The sequence below is a fragment of the Triturus cristatus genome, chromosome 8 (genome assembly GCF_964204655.1).
Source record: "Triturus cristatus chromosome 8, aTriCri1.1, whole genome shotgun sequence".
In the NCBI taxonomy this organism is placed as follows: Eukaryota; Metazoa; Chordata; class Amphibia; order Caudata; family Salamandridae; genus Triturus; species Triturus cristatus.
The window spans coordinates 1,619,245,245-1,619,259,797 of record NC_140591.1 but is presented as its reverse complement, the minus strand read 5'-3'; the positions used below and the strand labels follow the sequence as shown (position 1 = coordinate 1,619,259,797).

At 31.9% G+C, this 14,553-nt stretch overlaps 8 non-coding genes across 8 annotated transcripts; all 8 read left to right on the top strand.

The window, feature by feature from the left end:
• Positions 1 to 215: 215 nt before the first annotated feature.
• On the top strand, positions 216 to 288 carry TRNAT-CGU (transfer RNA threonine (anticodon CGU)). Its single transcript has one exon. It is a non-coding gene; the product is annotated as a tRNA-Thr (tRNA).
• A 2,470-nt stretch (positions 289 to 2,758) lies between these two features.
• Positions 2,759 to 2,832, top strand: TRNAT-AGU (transfer RNA threonine (anticodon AGU)). Its single transcript has one exon. It is a non-coding gene; the product is annotated as a tRNA-Thr (tRNA).
• Positions 2,833 to 5,309: 2,477 nt separating this feature from the next.
• On the top strand, positions 5,310 to 5,382 carry TRNAT-CGU (transfer RNA threonine (anticodon CGU)). The gene has a single exon. It is a non-coding gene; the product is annotated as a tRNA-Thr (tRNA).
• A 434-nt stretch (positions 5,383 to 5,816) lies between these two features.
• On the top strand, positions 5,817 to 5,890 carry TRNAT-AGU (transfer RNA threonine (anticodon AGU)). The gene has a single exon. It is a non-coding gene; the product is annotated as a tRNA-Thr (tRNA).
• Positions 5,891 to 6,836: 946 nt separating this feature from the next.
• TRNAT-AGU (transfer RNA threonine (anticodon AGU)) lies at positions 6,837 to 6,910 on the top strand. Its single transcript has one exon. It is a non-coding gene; the product is annotated as a tRNA-Thr (tRNA).
• Positions 6,911 to 10,404: 3,494 nt separating this feature from the next.
• On the top strand, positions 10,405 to 10,477 carry TRNAT-CGU (transfer RNA threonine (anticodon CGU)). The gene has a single exon. It is a non-coding gene; the product is annotated as a tRNA-Thr (tRNA).
• Positions 10,478 to 11,423: 946 nt separating this feature from the next.
• On the top strand, positions 11,424 to 11,496 carry TRNAT-CGU (transfer RNA threonine (anticodon CGU)). The gene has a single exon. It is a non-coding gene; the product is annotated as a tRNA-Thr (tRNA).
• Positions 11,497 to 13,461: 1,965 nt separating this feature from the next.
• On the top strand, positions 13,462 to 13,534 carry TRNAT-CGU (transfer RNA threonine (anticodon CGU)). Its single transcript has one exon. It is a non-coding gene; the product is annotated as a tRNA-Thr (tRNA).
• The last annotated feature ends 1,019 nt before the right edge of the window (positions 13,535 to 14,553 follow it).

The following is a 14,553-nucleotide window of genomic DNA, read 5'->3' as shown; positions in this document are numbered from 1 at the left end:
TTAGAAAAGTCTGATTTATCTTTCGGTTGAACAGATCATCTTAAACCTAATAAAAACTGAAAGTGTTTTCAATATTATAGTAACAATACTGTGATTGCAAAATCAAAAAGGTATTTCAATGAGCAAGAGGCTGATGAAATATGACCCTAGATTTGAGCAATACAGAAGTTGATCACCAATACTAAATTAATGATCCCTTCTGTATCACTAAAGTAGGTGCTGTGGCTAAGTGGTTAAAGCGCCTCTCTCGTAAACAGGAAATCCTGAGTTCAAATCTCAGCAGCACCTTATTATTGGTCCTTACATGTAAAAATAATTTTCATCACGCAAATGTTTAATACATTTTAAAAAGAAAAGTGTTGTTCTGTGAACATTAGAATGGGTCATCTTAAATTGAAAAACTAAAAACGTGGTATTGTGAAGAATTTCAAAGTAATGCTTTGAATGAAAAAGGGAAAAAAGACTGACAAAGAGCAAAATAGAGATAAAAAATCCTTCTAGAGTTGAATTCAAGTAATGCATTCTTAAAGAAGGCATAATTAAAACATTTATGAACAGGATAAGCAATATATCAATGAGGTGTTTATCAATAGGATCAGTATCCTCGTCTAAACTATTTGAGTAGTGCGTTTTCGGAACTGAGAAATGATTATGAAAGTGAAAAACTCAGGTTTCTCTTGAACACCATATGGCAAACTGTTCGTTAAAGCATGTCCAAGAGGGTGCTGTGGCTTAGCTGGTTAAAGCGCTTGTCCAGTAAACAGGAGATCCTGAGTTCAAATCTCAGCAGTGCCTTGCTTTCCTCATTCTTAAATAAAAAATTATTTTCATTAAGTCGTCCTGCGATTCAATTAAATTAGAAAAGTCTGATTTATCTTTCGGTTGAACAGATCATCTTAAACCTAATAAAAACTGAAAGTGTTTTCAATATTATAGTAACGATACTGTGATTGCAAAATCAAAAAGGTATTTCAATGAGCAAGAGGCAGATGAAATATGACCCTAGATTTGAGCAATATTGATGAATATCTGTAAAACACTTATTTGTAAACTATTCAAAATATGGGATTGAGTTTAAAATGTGTTATTTTTTAATACAACATAGCTATTCTTGTTTACAGATTAGGAATCCTTCCTTGTTTAACATTAGAATACATGTTAAGACACTTTAACACAGGCACAGAATTTGATCACCAATACTAAATTAATGATCCCTTCTGTATCACTAAAGTAGGCGCTGTGGCTAAGTGGTTAAAGCGCCTGTCTCGTAAACAGGAAATCCTGAGTTCAAAGCTCAACAGCACCTTAATATTGGTCCTTACATGTAAAAATAATTTTCATCACGCAAATGTTTAATACATTATAAAAAGAAAAGTGTTGTTCTGTGAACATTAGAATGGGTCAACTTAAATTGAAAAACAAAAAAATGTGGTATTGTGAAGATTTTCAAAGCAATGCTTTGAATGAAAAAGGGAAAAAAGAGTGACAGAGAGCAAAATAGAGATAAAAAATCATTCTAGAGTTGAATTCAAGTAATGCATTCTTAAAGAAGGCATAATTAAAACATTTATGAACAGGATAAGCAATATATCAATGAGGTGTTTATGAATAGGATCAGTATCCTCGTCTAAAGTAGTTGAGTAGAGCGTTTTCTGAACTTAGAAATGATGAGGAAAGTGAAAAACTCAGGATTCTCTTGAACACCATATGGCAAACTGTTCCTTAAAGTATTTTCAAGAGGGTGCTGTGGCTTAGCTGGTTAAAGCACCTGTCTAGTAAACAAGAGATACTGAGTTCAAATCTCAGCAGTGCCTTGCTTTCTTCATTCTTCAATAAACAATTATTTTCATTAAGTCGTCCTTTGATTCAATTAAATTAGAAAAGTCTGATTTATCTTTTGGTTGAACAGATCATCTTAAACCAAATAAAAACTGAAAGTGTTTTCAATATTATAGTAACAATACTGTGATTGCAAAATCAAAAAGGTATTTCAATGAGCAAGAGGCAGATGAAATATAACCCTAGATTTGAGCAATATTGATGAATATATGTAAAACAATTATTTATAAACTATTCAAAATATGGGATTGAGTTTAAAATGTGTTCTTTTTTAATGCAACATAGCGCTTCTTGTTTACAGATTAGGAATCCTTGCTTGTTTAACATTGGAATACATATTAAGACACTTTAACGCAGGCATAGAATTTGATCACCAATACTAAATTAATGATCCCTTCTGTATCACTAAAGTAGGTGCTGGGGCTAAGAGGTTAAAGCACCTGTCTCGTAAACAGGAAATCCTGAGTTCAAATGTCAGCAGCACCTTATTATTGGTCCTCACATGTAAAAATAATTTTCATCACGCAAATGTTTAATACATTTTAAAAAGAAAAGTGTTGTTCTGTGAACATTAGAATGGGTCATCTTAAATTGAAAAACAAAAAAAGTGGTATTGTGAAGATTTTCAAAGTAATGCTTTGAATGAAAAAGGGACAAAAGAGTGACAAAGAGCAAAATAGAGATGAAAAATCATTCTAGAGTTGAAATCAAGTAATGCATTCTTAAAGAAGGCATAATTAAAACATTTATGAACAGGATAAGCAATATATCAATGAGGTGTTTATGAATAGGATCAGTATCCTCGTCTAAACTATTTGAGTAGTGCATTTTCTGAACTGAGAAATGATTATGAAAGTGAAAAACTCAGGATTCTCTTGAACACCATATGGCAAACTGTTCCTTAAAGCATTTTCAAGAGGGTGCTGTGGCTTAGCTGGTTAAAGCGCCTGTCTAGTAAACAGGAGATCCTGAGTTCAAATCTCAGCAGTGCCTTGCTTTCCTTATTCTTAAATAAAAAACTATTTTCATTAAGTCGTCCTGCGATTCAATTCAATTAGAAAAGTCTGATTTATCTTTCGGTTGAACAGATCATCTTAAACCTAATAAAAACTGAAAGTGTTTTCAATATTATAGCAACAATACTGTGATTGCAAAAATCAGAAAGGTATTTCAATGAGCAAGAGGCAGATGAAATATAACCCTAGATTTGAGCAATATTGATGAATATATGTAAAACACTTATTTATGAACTATTCAAAATATGGGATTGAGTTTAAAATGTGTTCTTTTGTAATACAACATAGCTATTCTTGTTTACAGATTAGGAATCCTTGCTTGTTTAACATTAGAATACATATTAAGACACTTTAACACAGGCACAGAATTTGATCACCAATACTAAATTAATGATCCCTTCTGTATCACTAAAATAGCTGCTGTGGCTAAGTGGTTAAAGCGCATGTCTCATAAACAGGAAATCCTGAGTTCAAATCTCAGCAGCACCTTATTATTGGTCCTTACATGTAAAAATAATTTTCAGCACACAAATGTTTAATACATTTTAAAAAGAAAAGTGTTGTTCTGTGAACATTAGAATGGGTCATCTTAAATTGAAAAACAAAAAAACGTGGTATTGTGAAGATTTTCAAAGTAATGCTTTGAATGAAAAAGGGAAAAAAGAGTGACAAAGAGCAAAATAGAGATAAAAAATCATTCTAGAGTTGAATTCAAGTAATGCATTCTTAAAGAAGGCATAATAAAAACATTTATGAACAGAATAAGCAATATATCAATGAGGTGTTTATGAATAGGATCAGTATCCTCGTCTAAACTATTTGCGTAGTGCGTTTTCTGAACTGAGAAATGATTATGAAAGCGAAAAACTCAGGTGTCTCTTGAACACCATATGGCAAACTGTTCCTTAAAGCATTTTCAAGAGGGTGCTGTGGCTTAGCTAGTTAAAGCGCCTGTCTAGTAAACAGGAGATCCTGAGTTCAAATCTCAGCAGTGCCTTGCTTTCCTCATTCTTAAATAAAAAATTATTTTCATTAAGTCGTCCTGCCATTCAATTAAATTAGAAAAGTCTGATTTATCTTTCGGTTGAACTGATCATCTTAAACCTAATAAAAACTGAAAGTGTTTTCGATATTATAGTAACGATACTGTGATTGCAAAATCAAAAAGGTATTTCAATGAGCAAGAGGCAGATGAAATATGACCCTAGATTTGAGCAATATTGATGAATATATGTAAAACACTTATTTATAAACTATTCAAAATATGGGATTGAGTTTAAAATGTGTTCTTTTTTAATACAACATAGCTATTCTTGTTTACAGATTAGGAATCCTTGCTTGTTTAACATTAGAATACATATTAAGACACTTTAACACAGGCACAGAAGTTGATCACCAATACTAAATTAATGATCCCTTCTGTATCACTAAAGTAGGTGCTGTGGCTAAGTGGTTAAAGTGCCTCTCTCGTAAACAGGAAATCCTGAGTTCAAATTTCAGCAGCACCTTATTATTGGTCCTTACATGTAAAAATAATTTTCATCACGCAAATGTTTAATACATTTTAAAAAGAAAAGTGTTGTTCTGTGAACATTAGAATGGGTCATCTTAAATTGAAAAACTAAAAAACGTGGTATTGTGAAGATTTTCAAAGTAATGCTTTGAATGAAAAAGGGAAAAAAGAGTGACAAAGAGCAAAATAGAGATAAAAAATCATTCTAGAGTTGAATTCAAGTAATGCATTCTTAAAGAAGGCATAATTAAAACATTTATGAACAGGATAAGCAATATATCAATGAGGTGTTTATCAATAGGATCAGTATCCTCGTCTAAACTATTTGAGTAGTGCGTTTTCGGAACTGAGAAATGATTATGAAAGTGAAAAACTCAGGTTTCTCTTGAACACCATATGGCAAACTGTTCGTTAAAGCGTGTTCAAGAGGGTGCTGTGGCTTAGCTGGTTAAAGCGCCTGTCCAGTAAACAGGAGATCCTGAGTTCAAATCTCAGCAGTGCCTTGCTTTCCTCATTCTTAAATAAAAAATTATTTTCATTAAGTCGTCCTGCGATTCAATCAAATTAGAAAAGTCTGATTTATCTTTCGGTTGAACAGATCATCTTAAACCTAATAACAACTGAAAGTGTTTTCAATATTATATTAACAATACTGTGATTGCAAAATCAAAAAGGTATTTCAATGAGCAAGAGGCAGATGAAATATAACCCTAGATTTGAGCAATATTGATGAATATATGTAAAACACTTATTTATAAACTATTCAAAATATGGGATTGAGTTTAAAATGTGTTCTTTTTTAATACAACATAGCTATTCTTGTTTACAGATTAGGAATCCTTGCATGTTTAACATTAGAATACATATTAAGACACTTTAACACAGGCACAGAAGTTGATCACCAATACTAAATTAATGATCCCTTCTGTATCACTAAAATAGGTGCTGTGGCTAAGTGGTTAAAGCGCCTGTCTCGTAAACAGGTAATCCTGAGTTCAAATCTCAGCAGCACTTTATTATTGGTCCTTACATGTAAAAATAATTTTCATCACGCAAATGTTTATTACATTTTAACAAGAAAAGTGTTGTTCTGTGAACATTAGAATGGGTCATCTTAAATTGAAAAACTAACAAACGTGGTATTGTGAAGATTTTCAAAGTAATGCTTTGAATGAAAAAGGGAAAAAAGAGTGACAAAGAGCAAAATAGAGATGAAAAATCATTCTAGAGTTGAAATCAAGTAATGCATTCTTAAAGAAGGCATAATTAAAACATTTATGAACAGGATAAGCAATATATCAATGAGGTGTTTATGAATAGGATCAGTATCCTCGTCTAAACTATTTGAGTAGTGCATTTTCTGAACTGAGAAATGATTATGAAAGTGAAAAACTCAGGATTTTCTTGAACACCATATGGCAAACTGTTCCTTAAAGCATTTTCAAGAGGGTGCTGTGGCTTAGCTGGTTAAAGCGCCTGTCTAGTAAACAGGAGATCCTGAGTTCAAATCTCAGCAGTGCCGTGCTTTCCTTATTCTTAAATAAAAAACTATTTTCATTAAGTCGTCCTGCGATTCAATTCAATTAGAAAAGTCTGATTTATCTTTCGGTTGAACAGATCATCTTAAACCTAATAAAAACTGAAAGTGGTTTCAATATTATAGTAACAATACTGTGATTGCAAAAATCAGAAAGGTATTTCAATGAGCAAGAGGCAGATGAAATATAACCCTAGATTTGAGCAATATTGATGAATATATGTAAAACACTTATTTATGAACTATTCAAAATATGGGATTGAGTTTAAAATGTGTTCTTTTGTAATACAACATAGCTATTCTTATTTACAGATTAGGAATCCTTGCTTGTTTAACATTAGAACACATATTAAGACACTTTAACACAGGCACAGAATTTGATCACCAATACTAAATTAATGATCCCTTCTGTATCACTAAAATAGCTGCTGTGGCTAAGTGGTTAAAGCGCCTGTCTCATAAACAGGAAATCCTGAGTTCAAATCTCAGCAGCACCTTATTATTGGTCCTTACATGTAAAAATAATTTTCAGCACACAAATGTTTAATACATTTTAAAAAGAAAAGTGTTGTTCTGTGAACATTAGAATGGGTCATCTTAAATTGAAAAACAAAAAAACGTGGTATTGTGAAGATTTTCAAAGTAATGCTTTGAATGAAAAAGGGAAAAAAGAGTGACAAAGAGCAAAATAGAGATAAAAAATCATTCTAGAGTTGAATTCAAGTAATGCATTCTTAAAGAAGGCATAATTAAAACATTTATGAACAGGATAAGCAATATATCAATGAGGTGTTTATGAATAGGATCAGTATCCTCGTCTAAACTATTTGCGTAGTGCATTTTCTGAACTGAGAAATGATTATGAAAGTGAAAAACTCAGGTTTCTCTTGAACACCATATGGCAAACTGTTCCTTAAAGCATTTTCAAGAGGGTGCTGTGGCTTAGCTGGTTAAAGCGCCTGTCTAGTAAACAGGAGATCCTGAGTTCAAATCTCAGCAGTGCCTTGCTTTCCTCATTCTTAAATAAAAAATTATTTTCATTAAGTCGTCCTGCCATTCAATTAAATTAGAAAAGTCTGATTTATCTTTCGGTTGAACAGATCATCTTAAACCTAATAAAAACTGAAAGTGTTTTCAATATTATAGTAACAATACTGTGATTGCAAAATCAAAAAGGTATTTCAATGAGCAAGAGGCTGATGAAATATGACCCTAGATTTGAGCAATATTGATGAATATATGTAAAACGCTTATTTATAAACTATTCAAAATATGGGATTGAGTTTAAAATGTGTTCTTTTTTAATACAACGTAGCTATTCTTGTTTACAGATTAGGAATCCTTGCTTGTTTAACATTAGAATACATATTAAGACACTTTAACACACGCACAGAAGTTGATCACCAATACTAAATTAATGATCCCTTCTGTATCACTAAAGTAGGTGCTGTGGCTAAGTGGTTAAAGCGCCTCTCTCGTAAACAGGAAATCCTGAGTTCAAATCTCAACAGCACCTTATTATTGGTCCTTACATGTAAAAATAATTTTCATCACGCAAATGTTTAATACATTTTAAAAAGAAAAGTGTTGTTCTGTGAACATTAGAATGGGTCATCTTAAATTGAAAAACAAAAAAACGTGGTATTGCGAAGATTTTCAAAGCAATGCTTTGAATGAAAAAGGGAAAAAAGAGTGACAAAGAGCAAAATAGAGATAAAAAATCATTCTAGAGTTGAATTCAAGTAATGCATTCTTAAAGAAGGCATGATTAAAACATTTATGAACAGGATAAGCAATATATCAATGAGGTGTTTATGAATAGGATCAGTATCCTCGTCTAAAGTAGTTGAGTAGAGCGTTTTCTGAACTTAGAAATGATTATGAAAGTGAAAAACTCAGGATTCTCTTGAACACCATTCGGCAAACTGTTCCTTAAAGCATTTTCAAGAGGGTGCTGTGGCTTAGCTGTTTAAAGCGCCTGTCTAGTAAACAGGAGATCCTGAGCTCAAATCTCTGCAGTGCCTTGCTTTCCTCATTCTTAAATAAAAAATTATTTTCATTAAGTCGTCCTGCGATTCAATTAAATTAGAAAAGTCTGATTTATCTTTCGGTTGAACGGATCATCTTAAACCTAATAAAAACTGAAAGTGTTTTCAATATTATAGTAACGATACTGTGATTGCAAAATCAAAAAGGTATTTCAATGAGCAAGAGGCAGATGAAATATGACCCTAGATTTGAGCAATATTGATGAATATATGTAAAACACTTATTTGTAAACTATTCAAAATATGGGATTGAGTTTAAAATGTGATATTTTTTAATACAACATAGCTATTCTTGTTTACAGATTATGAATCCTTCCTTGTTTAACATTAGAATACATATTAAGACACTTTAACACAGGCACAGAATTTGATCGCCAATACTAAATTAATGATCCCTTCTGTATCACTAAATTAGGTGCTGTGGCTAAGTGGTTAAAGCGCCTGTCTCGTAAACAGGAAATCCTGAGTTCAAAGCTCAACAGCACCTTAATATTGGTCCTTACATGTAAAAATAATTTTCATCACGCAAATGTTTAATACATTATAAAAAGAAAAGTGTTGTTCTGTAAACATTAGAATGGGTCAACTTAAATTGAAAAACAAAAAAATGTGGTATTGTGAAGATTTTCAAAGCAATGCTTTGAATGAAAAAGGGAAAAAAGAGTGACAGAGAGCAAAATAGAGATAAAAAATCATTCTAGAGTTGAATTCAAGTAATGCATTCTTAAAGAAGGCATAATTAAAACATTTATGAACAGGATAAGCAATATATCAATGAGGTGTTTATGAATAGGATCAGTATCCTCGTCTAAAGTAGTTGAGTAGAGCATTTTCTGAACTTAGAAATGATGAGGAAAGTGAAAAACTCAGGATTCTCTTGAACACCATATGGCAAACTGTTCCTTAAAGTATTTTCAAGAGGGTGCTGTGGCTTAGCTGGTTAAAGCACCTGTCTAGTAAACAAGAGATACTGAGTTCAAATCTCAGCAGTGCCTTGCTTTCCTCATTCTTCAATAAACAATTATTTTCATTAAGTCGTCCTTTGATTCAATTAAATTAGAAAAGTCTGATTTATCTTTCGGTTGAACAGATCATCTTAAACCAAATAAAAACTGAAAGTGTTTTCAATATTATAGTAACAATACTGTGATTGCAAAATCAAAAAGGTATTTCAATGAGCAAGAGGCAGATGAAATATAACCCAAGATTTGAGCAATATTGATGAATATATGTAAAACAATTATTTATAAACTATTCAAAATATGGGATTGAGTTTAAAATATGTTCTTTTTTAATGCAACATAGCGCTTCTTGTTTACAGATTAGGAATCCTTGCTTGTTTAACATTGGAATACATATTAAGACACTTTAACGCAGGCATAGAATTTGATCACCAATACTAAATTAATGATCCCTTCTGTATCACTAAAGTAGGTGCTGGGGCTAAGAGGTTAAAGCACCTGTCTCGTAAACAGGAAATCCTGAGTTCAAATGTCAGCAGCACCTTATTATTGGTCCTCACATGTAAAAATAATTTTCATCACGCAAATGTTTAATACATTTTAAAAAGAAAAGTGTTGTTCTGTGAACATTAGAATGGGTCATCTTAAATTGAAAAACAAAAAAAGTGGTATTGTGAAGATTTTCAAAGTAATGCTTTGAATGAAAAAGGGAAAAAAGAGTGACAAAGAGCAAAATAGAGATGAAAAATCATTCTAGAGTTGAATTCAAGTAATGCATTCTTAAAGAAGGCATAATTAAAACATTTATGAACAGGATAAGCAATATATCAATGAGGTGTTTATGAATAGGATCAGTATCCTCGTCTAAAGTAGTTGAGTAGAGCGTTTTCTGAACTTAGAAATGATGAGGAAAGTGAAAAACTCAGGATTCTCTTGAACACCATATGGCAAACTGTTCCTTAAAGTATTTTCAAGAGGGTGCTGTGGCTTAGCTGGTTAAAGCACCTGTCTAGTAAACAAGAGATACTGAGTTCAAATCTCAGCAGTGCCTTGCTTTCTTCATTCTTCAATAAACAATTATTTTCATTAAGTCGTCCTTTGATTCAATTAAATTAGAAAAGTCTGATTTATCTTTTGGTTGAACAGGTCATCTTAAACCAAATAAAAACTGAAAGTGTTTTCAATATTATAGTAACAATACTGTGATTGCAAAATCAAAAAGGTATTTCAATGAGCAAGAGGCAGATGAAATATAACCCTAGATTTGAGCAATATTGATGAATATATGTAAAACACTTATTTATAAACTATTCAAAATATGGGATTGAGTTTAAAATGTGTTCTTTTTTAATACAACATAGCTATTCTTGTTTACAGATTAGGAATCCTTGCTTGTTTAACATTAGAATACATATTAAGACACTTTAACACAGGCACAGAAGTTGATCACCAATACTAAATTAATGATCCCTTCTGTATCACTAAAGTAGGTGCTGTGGCTAAGTGGTTAAAGCGCCTCTCTCGTAAACAGGAAATCCTGAGTTCAAATCTCAGCAGCACCTTATTATTGGTCCTTACATGTAAAAATAATTTTCATCACGCAAATGTTTAATACATTTTAAAAAGAAAAGTGTTGTTCTGTGAACATTAGAATGGGTCATCTTAAATTGAAAAACTAAAAAACGTGGTATTGTGAAGATTTTCAAAGTAATGCTTTGAATGAAAAAGGGAAAAAAGACTGACAAAGAGCAAAATAGAGATAAAAAATCCTTCTAGAGTTGAATTCAAGTAATGCATTCTTAAAGAAGGCATAATTAAAACATTTATGAACAGGATAAGCAATGTATCAATGAGGTGTTTATCAATAGGATCAGTATCCTCGTCTAAACTATTTGAGTAGTGCGTTTTCGGAACTGAGAAATGATTATGAAAGTGAAAAACTCAGGTTTCTCTTGAACACCATATGGCAAACTGTTCGTTAAAGCATGTTCAAGAGGGTGCTGTGGCTTAGCTGGTTAAAGCGCCTGTCCAGTAAACAGGAGATCCTGAGTTCAAATCTCAGCAGTGCCTTGCTTTCCTCATTCTTAAATAAAAAATTATTTTCATTAAGTCGTCCTGCGATTCTATTAAATTAGAAAAGTCTGATTTATCTTTCGGTTGAACAGATCATCTTAAACCTAATAAAAACTGAAAGTGTTTTCAATATTATATTAACAATACTGTGATTGCAAAATCAAAAAGGTATTTCAATGAGCAAGAGGCAGATTAAATATAACCCTAGATTTGAGCAATATTGATGAATATATGTAAAACACTTATTTATAAACTATTCAAAATATGGGATTGAGTTTAAAATGTGTTCTTTTTTAATACAACATAGCTATTCTTGTTTACATATTAGGAATCCTTGCGTGTTTAACATTAGAATACATATTAAGACACGTTAACACAGGCACAGAATTTGATCACCAATACTAAATTAATGATCCCTTCGGTATCACTAAAGTAGGTGCTTTGGCTAAGTGGTTAAAGCGCCTGTCTCGTAAACAGGAAATCCTGAGTTCAAATCTCAGCAGCACCTTATTATTGGTCCTTACATGTAAAAATAATTTTCATCACGCAAATGTTTAATACATTTTAAAAAGAAAAGTGTTGTTCTGTGAACATTAGAATGGGTCATCTTAAATTGAAAAACAAAAAAACGTGGTATTGTGAAGATTTTCAAAGCAATGCTTTGAATGAAAAAGGGAAAAAAGAGTGACAAAGAGCAAAATAGAGATAAAAAATCATTCTAGAGTTGAATTCAAGTAATGCATTCTTAAAGAAAGCATGATTAAAACATTTATGAACAGGATAAGCAATATATCAATGAGGTGTTTATGAATAGGATCAGTATCCTCGTCTAAAGTAGTTGAGTAGAGCATTTTCTGAACTTAGAAATGATTATGAAAGTGAAAAACTCAGGATTCTCTTGAACACCATACGGCAAACTGTTCCTTAAAGCATTTTCAAGAGGGTGCTGTGGCTTAGCTGTTTAAAGCGCCTGTCTAGTAAACAGGAGATCCTGAGCTCAAATCTCTGCAGTGCCTTGCTTTCCTCATTCTTAAATAAAAAATTATTTTCATTAAGTCGTCCTGCGATTCAATTAAATTAGAAAAGTCTGATTTATCTTTCGGTTGAACGGATCATCTTAAACCTAATAAAAACTGAAAGTGTTTTCGATATTATAGTAACGATACTGTGATTGCAAAATCAAAAAGGTATTTCAATGAGCAAGAGGCAGATGAAATATGACCCTAGATTTGAGCAATATTGATGAATATATGTAAAACACTTATTTATAAACTATTCAAAATATGGGATTGAGTTTAAAATGTGTTCTTTTTTAATACAACACAGCTATTCTTGTTTACAGATTAGGAATCCTTGCTTGTTTAACATTAGAATACATATTAAGACACTTTAACACAGGCACAGAAGTTGATCACCAATACTAAATTAATGATCCCTTCTGTATCACTAAAGTAGGTGCTGTGGCTAAGTGGTTAAAGCGCCTCACTCGTAAACAGGAAATCCTGAGTTCAAATCTCAGCAGCACCTTATTATTGGTCCTTACATGTAAAAATAATTTTCATCACGCAAATGTGTAATACATTTTAAAAAGAAAAGTGTTGTTCTGTGAACATTAGAATGGGTCATCTTAAATTGAAAAACTAAAAAACGTGGTATTGTGAAGATTTTCAAAGTAATGCTTTGAATGAAAAAGGGAAAAAAGACTGACAAAGAGCAAAATAGAGATAAAAAATCCTTCTAGAGTTGAATTCAAGTAATGCATTCTTAAAGAAGGCATAATTAAAACATTTATGAACAGGATAAGCAATGTATCAATGAGGTGTTTATCAATAGGATCAGTATCCTCGTCTAAACTATTTGAGTAGTGCGTTTTCGGAACTGAGAAATGATTATGAAAGTGAAAAACTCAGGTTTCTCTTGAACACCATATGGCAAACTGTTCGTTAAAGCATGTTCAAGAGGGTGCTGTGGCTTAGCTGGTTAAAGCGCCTGTCCAGTAAACAGGAGATCCTGAGTTCAAATCTCAGCAGTGCCTTGCTTTCCTCATTCTTAAATAAAAAATTATTTTCATTAAGTCGTCCTGCGATTCTATTAAATTAGAAAAGTCTGATTTATCTTTCGGTTGAACAGATCATCTTAAACCTAATAAAAACTGAAAGTGTTTTCAATATTATATTAACAATACTGTGATTGCAAAATCAAAAAGGTATTTCAATGAGCAAGAGGCAGATTAAATATAACCCTAGATTTGAGCAATATTGATGAATATATGTAAAACACTTATTTATAAACTATTCAAAATATGGGATTGAGTTTAAAATGTGTTCTTTTTTAATACAACATAGCTATTCTTGTTTACATATTAGGAATCCTTGCGTGTTTAACATTAGAATACATATTAAGACACGTTAACACAGGCACAGAATTTGATCACCAATACTAAATTAATGATCCCTTCGGTATCACTAAAGTAGGTGCTTTGGCTAAGTGGTTAAAGCGCCTGTCTCGTAAACAGGAAATCCTGAGTTCAAATCTCAGCAGCACCTTATTATTGGTCCTTACATGTAAAAATAATTTTCATCACGCAAATGTTTAATACATTTTAAAAAGAAAAGTGTTGTTCTGTGAACATTAGAATGGGTCATCTTAAATTGAAAAACAAAAAAACGTGGTATTGTGAAGATTTTCAAAGCAATGCTTTGAATGAAAAAGGGAAAAAAGAGTGACAAAGAGCAAAATAGAGATAAAAAATCATTCTAGAGTTGAATTCAAGTAATGCATTCTTAAAGAAAGCATGATTAAAACATTTATGAACAGGATAAGCAATATATCAATGAGGTGTTTATGAATAGGATCAGTATCCTCGTCTAAAGTAGTTGAGTAGAGCATTTTCTGAACTTAGAAATGATTATGAAAGTGAAAAACTCAGGATTCTCTTGAACACCATACGGCAAACTGTTCCTTAAAGCATTTTCAAGAGGGTGCTGTGGCTTAGCTGTTTAAAGCGCCTGTCTAGTAAACAGGAGATCCTGAGCTCAAATCTCTGCAGTGCCTTGCTTTCCTCATTCTTAAATAAAAAATTATTTTCATTAAGTCGTCCTGCGATTCAATTAAATTAGAAAAGTCTGATTTATCTTTCGGTTGAACGGATCATCTTAAACCTAATAAAAACTGAAAGTGTTTTCGATATTATAGTAACGATACTGTGATTGCAAAATCAAAAAGGTATTTCAATGAGCAAGAGGCAGATGAAATATGACCCTAGATTTGAGCAATATTGATGAATATATGTAAAACACTTATTTATAAACTATTCAAAATATGGGATTGAGTTTAAAATGTGTTCTTTTTTAATACAACACAGCTATTCTTGTTTACAGATTAGGAATCCTTGCTTGTTTAACATTAGAATACATATTAAGACACTTTAACACAGGCACAGAAGTTGATCACCAATACTAAATTAATGATCCCTTCTGTATCACTAAAGTAGGTGCTGTGGCTAAGTGGTTAAAGCGCCTCACTCGTAAACAGGAAATCCTGAGTTCAAATCTCAGCAGCACCT